Source organism: Homarus americanus, unplaced genomic scaffold (genome assembly GCF_018991925.1).
Source record: "Homarus americanus isolate GMGI-L3 unplaced genomic scaffold, GMGI_Hamer_2.0 scaffold7626, whole genome shotgun sequence".
NCBI classification, from domain to species: domain Eukaryota; kingdom Metazoa; phylum Arthropoda; class Malacostraca; order Decapoda; family Nephropidae; genus Homarus; species Homarus americanus.
The window spans coordinates 512,177-518,541 of NW_024718273.1; positions in this window are offsets into that span (position 1 = coordinate 512,177).

The window sequence follows — 6,365 nt, forward strand, 5'->3', positions numbered from 1 at the left end:
TTAATCTTTAAATCTTGACAATTGTTTTCCTTATATGTGTATGTTATTGCGGACTATTTACAGTGTTGTATATAAATAGTCCAACTAGACGATATGATCTTGTTATTTTATTTAAGCCTTAGCAAGTGTTGTGATGATAGTCAGCAACAAGTGTTTGGTGTTAGTCAGCAACAAGTGTTGTGATGATAGTCAGCAACAAGTGTTTGGTGTTAGTCAGCAACAAGTGTTGTGATGATGGTCAGCAACAAGTGTTGTGATGATTGTCAGCAACAAGTGTTGTGATGATAGCCAGCAATAAGTGCTGTGATGACAGTCAGCAACAAGTGTTTGGTGTTAGTCAGCAACAAGTGTTGTGATGATGGTCAGCAACAAGTGTTGTGATGATTGTCAGCAACAAGTGTTTGGTGTTAGTCAGCAACAAGTGTTGTGATGATTGTCAGCAATAAGTGCTGTGATGACAGTCAGCAACAAGTGTTTGGTGTTAGTCAGCAACAAGTGTTGTGATGATAGTCAGCAACAAGTGTTGTGATGATAGACAGAAACAAGTGTTGTGATGGTCAGCAACAGTATTGTGATGATAGAAACAAGTGTTGTGATGATAGCCAGCAACAAGTGTTGTGATGATAGACAGAAACAAGTGTTGTGATGATGGTCAGCAACAAGTGTTGTGATGATAGTCAGCAACAAGTGTTGTGATGATAGTCAGCAACAAGTGTTGTGATGACAGTCAGCAACAAGTGTTTGGTGTTAGTCAGCAACAAGTGTTGTGATGATTGTCAGCAATAAGTGCTGTGATGACAGTCAGCAACAAGTGTTTGGTGTTAGTCAGCAACAAGTGTTGTGATGATAGTCAGCAACAAGTGTTGTGATGATAGCCAGCAACAAGTGTTGTGATGATAGACAGGAACAAGTGTTTGGTGTTAGTCAGCAACAAGTGTTGTGATGATAGACAGAAGCGATGTTGTGATGAACAGAAACAAGTGTTGTGATGATGGTCAGCAACAAGTGTTGTGATGATAGCCAGCAACAAGTGTTGTGATGAGACAGAAACAAGTGTTGTGATGATGGTCAGCAACAAGTGTTGTGATGACAGTCAGCAACAAGTGTTGTGATGACAGTCAGCAACAAGTGTTGTGATGATTGTCAGCAACAAGTGTTGTGATGACAGTCAGCAACAAGTGTTGTGATGACAGTCAGCAACAAGTGTTGTGATGATGGTCAGCAACAAGTGTTGTGATGATAGACAGAAACAAGTGTTGTGATGACAGTCAGCAACAAGTGTTGTGATGATGGTCAGCAACAAGTGTTGTGATGATCAGCAACAAGTGTTGTGATGACAGTCAGCAACAAGTGTTGTGATGATAGACAGAAACAAGTGTTGTGATGACAGTCAGCAACAAGTGTTGTGATGACAGTCAGCAACAAGTGTTGTGATGATGGTCAGCAACAAGTGTTGTGATGATAGACAGAAACAAGTGTTGTGATGACAGTCAGCAACAAGTGTTGTGATGATGGTCAGCAACAAGTGTTGTGATGACAGTCAGCAACAAGTGTTGTGATGACAGTCAGCAACAAGTGTTGTGATGATAGACAGAAACAAGTGTTGTGATGATAGCCAGCAACAAGTGTTGTGATGATAGACAGAAACAAGTGTTGTGATGATGGTCAGCAACAAGTGTTGTGATGACAGTCAGCAACAAGTGTTGTGATGACAGTCAGCAACAAGTGTTGTGATGATTGTCAGCAACAAGTGTTGTGATGACAGTCAGCAACAAGTGTTGTGATGATGGTCAACAACAAGTGTTGTGATGATGGTCAGCAACAAGTGTTGTGATGATAGACAGAAACAATGTTGTGATGACAGTCAGCAACAAGTGTTGTGATGATGGTCAGCAACAAGTGTTATGATGACAGTCAGCACAAGTGTTGTGATGACAGTCAGCAACAAGTGTTGTGATGATGGTCAGCAACAATGTGTGATGTGAAACAAGTGTTGGATGATAACAGAAACAATGTTGTGATGATGGTCAGCAACAAGTGTTGTGATGATGGTCAGCAACAAGTGTTGTGATGACGGTCAGCAACAAGTGTTGTGATGACAGTCAGCAACAAGTGTTGTGATGACAGTCAGCAACAAGTGTTGTGATGACAGTCAGCAACAAGTGTTGTGATGATGGTCAGCAACAAGTGTTGTGATGATGGTCAGCAACAAGTGTTGTGATCTCAACAAGTGTTGTGATGACAGTCAGCAACAAGTGTTGATGATGGTCAGCAACAAGTGTTGTAATGATGGTCAGCAACAAGTGTTGTGATAGACAGAAACAAGTGTTGTGATGATGGTCAGCAACAAGTGTTGTGATGACAGTCAGCAACAAGTGTTGTGATGACAGTCAGCAACAAGTGTTGTGATGACAGCAAGCAACAAGTGTTGTGATGATGGTCAGCAACAAGTGTTGTGATGATTGTCAGCAACAAGTGTTGTGATGATAGCCAGCAACAAGTAGTTGTGATGATAGACAGAAACAAGTGTTGTGATGATGGTCAGCAACAAGTGTTGTGATGACAGTCAGCAACAAGTGTTGTGATGACAGTCAGCAACAAGTGTTTGGTGTTAGTCAGCAACAAATTGTGTGATGATAGTCAGCAACAGTGTTGTGATGATAGCCAGCAACAAGTGTTGTGATGATAGACAGAAACAAGTGTTGTGATGATAGCCAGCAACAAGTGTTGTGATGATGACAGAAACAAGTGTTGTGATGATGGTCAGCAATAAGTGCTGTGATGACAGTCAGCAACAAGTGTTGTGATGACAGTCAGCAACAAGTGTTTGGTGTTAGTCAGCAACAAGTGTTGTGATGATAGTCAGCAACAAGTGTTGTGATGATAGCCAGCAACAAGTGTTGTGATGATAGACAGAAACAAGTGTTGTGATGATAGCCAGCAACAAGTGTTGTGATGATGACAGAAACAAGTGTTGTGATGATGGTCAGCAATAAGTGATGTGATGACAGTCAGCAACAAGTGTTTGGTGTTAGTCAGCAACAAGTGTTGTGATGATAGCCAGCAATAAGTGTTGTGATGATAGTAAGCAACAAGTGTTGTGATGAAAGACAGCAACAAGTGTTGTGATGATAGTCAGCAACAAGAGTTGTAATGAGTGACAGCAACACGTGTTGTGATGATAGTAAGCAACAAGTGTTGTGATGAAAGACAGCAACACGTGTTGTGATGATAGTAAGCAACAAGAGTTGTGATGAAAGACAGCAACACGTGCTGTGATGATAGTAAGCAACAAGAGTTGTAATGAGTGTCAGCAACAAGTGTTGTGATGATAGTCAGCAACAAATGTTTCGTGTTAGTCAACAAAGAGTGTGTATGGGGAGGGGGGGGGCGTACATCTTAATGGGGAAGACAGGCCTGCCATTGTAAGTGTGGGTTGGAACAAGGAAGTGATGGGCAGTGAGGGTGTGTAAGGCTTGGGCAGTATTGTGGCCAGTGTTGAAAAACGTGGCTTTTGTGTTTGTGGGTGGAACCGTGTCGGCCAGGAGCTCTCTTGGGATCTTGGTGTCAAGAGAGCGGATAAAATGTTGCGCACATGGAATTCCTGAGCAGACTATGTGGAGGATGGAGTGAGAAAGAGGTGTGGAGGCAGAGTGTCACCTCAATCAATGGTGGTGTTGTGGTGCTACTGAACATAAGGCTGAGAATATTAGTATTTTGTAAATGTTGTTTCTGGCATGTACTGTAGTCTGAAAAGTCTTTACCTTTACAGACCAACGACTGCAGGACCAAAGTTGTAATATGTTTTAAACACACACACACACACACACACACACACACACACGCAATGTTACACTTCCCAAAGGTCGTACATTGTGTGATTGACTGTAAGGACAAACGGTCCATTTTCCCCCACTCTACGTAATTCCAAGAACTTGTCTGTCCACTTTCATCTTAAAACTATGCCCTCGTATCCTTCCTTCCCTGGAACTCCTCCAAACTGTCTGCATTATCCTACAAAACTCCACCTTAACCTCTATTACCTCACACAACCATCTTACGGTCGACCAGTTTCTCGGTTCTGGCGCGGATTCAATACCAGTCACTCGTGGCTAACAAGTCCACATCTTTCACAATTCCTTTACCATCCTCCTTTCAGTTCATGAGTTTCTGACGGTGGTTCAAGACCTGGGCTGATGCTATTATCCTTGGTAATTCTATGATAATGTGATTTGTATGTCCATCTCTGTGTAAAAGATCGTATATTTTTGGGCGGGTAAGGAAAGGGAGTATAACCCTGACTTCCATGTTAGGTTAAACAAGAGAGGTGAGTTGCTCGAATGTAGGAAAGAAAATAACAGGGAAAAAAGTAACGGAAAAGGGTAACAAAAAGGAATCAGGAAAAAAGTAACGGCTAAAAAGTAACAGGAAATTTAGTAACAGGAAATAGTGTATCGGTAAATAGATGGTTTCGTCATAACTACTTAATTACCTCTTTCTGCGGCCTAACCTAAACTAAGCTATACTAATCTAACCTAACTTAACCTAACCTAACCTAACCTAAACCAGCCTAACCAAACCAAACCTATTCAAACCTTCAGAAGTTGAAGGCCCGCCTACTACTTCAGCAGTTTAAGAACACCTCCCTCCCCTCCTCCAGAATCTGTCAAAACCTTCAGAAACTAAAGAAATTTCCTCACCACCTTCAGGATGTCATATCTACTGTACTAGAATAATGTAATAATGCGTATGTTATCAATAAAGTGATTGTAAATATGTTTTTATTCATATTTTATTTCATGTATATGCTGTTACTTTTTTATAGTAAATTGATACTCCCGCTGGTACTTTTTTCCTAGCATTTTGTTTTGTAAATTTTGTCTGTTACTTTTTTCTTGTTACTTTCTTTTCGATCACCGGGTTGCTCATACTCCCTCCACAAGTATCTTCACCGCACCTGAAGCTCAACCATAAGATATCCGTAATCAGTTACGTGTTGCCCAGTACCTCTCTAATGCCTATGTACATTGTGTTGTCACGTGTTACTCGGTGTCGTGTTACATACAGTCACTAAGTGTTGACTGCTGGGTATCACCCGTTGCTATGACCCACCCCGAGATTTCTTGAGTTAATTAACTTACTACAGTGTCCTGCTTATTCTTATGTTCGTATTTTTAGTTATATTTGTGCTTGAGCTTGTATTTGTACCAGAGCTGGTACTTGAGCTTGCACTTATTCTTGAGCTTTTAAGTGTGCATGTACAGTACTTATTGTACTTGATATTGTACTTAAGCTTGTAGTTGTACTTGCGATTATTCTATTACTTTATATTGCACTTGTAATTGTGTTTGTGTTTGTAGAAAACTTTGCTGGAAATTGTATACTACTATTTGACCACAGTGTGAACCCCGCCAGTGTGAACCCGGCCAGTGTGAACCCCCACCAATGTGAACCCCCGCTAGTGTGAGCATCACCAATGCGAACCCCCATAAGTATGAAATCCTACCAGTGTGAACCCCCTCCATAGAACCACCTCCTAGGAGTGACAACTGCTTCGAATCAGAAAGAATCTCGAATCCAGGGTTCGAATCTACATTTCCATTACGAATAGCAATAAACACTTTCCCAGTGCCTTTCTCTCCTAAACATTCCTTCTTCTGGAACTCTACTAATGCAATTTTGAGCCAAGTCAGTGAGGACGGAAGGCGGCCACTGGCAGAGTGAAGTCTTGTTATTACCAAACTTTACCAACACGTGAAGTTAAATGAGGCATGTTGAGATGACTTGACCACTTCACTCTGGTCATAACAGGGTCAGGTCAAAGGGTCATGGAGAACAATGACATTGTTAACCAGTCCGGAGGGATATAATGACCAGAGTGTTGACCACGTCATAGGGTGTATAAGGGCCCACAGTCTTGAGAAGACGAGAGCGACTTATGATCTCAACAGTGACCTGAGTAAGACATAACACAAGAGGCGTGGCCAAGGCATGTTGACGGACTGCAATCATAACGTGTCCTCATCCTCCTCATACTGCCAGACACACACTAAGGAGATGCGATCTTTTATTTTTACTTATGGCGATAATGAAAAAAGATTATATTATTTTATGATATTGGTGTAAACGTCCAAACAATCCAGAAAGAAACGGGCGTGGTACCAGAGTAGTCATGCGTCTGGCACTGAGAAATATTTCTTCCTCAGTGTACGAAGGAAGGCACCCATTTGCCGTGCCAGGCAGACGAAAAACGGTAAATTACTGGCCGGGATAAAAACAACGACTGACCTGGATAAAGACCATCACTGACCGGGATAAAGACCACACTGGCCAGGATAAAAACCACCACTAGCCGGGATAAAGAC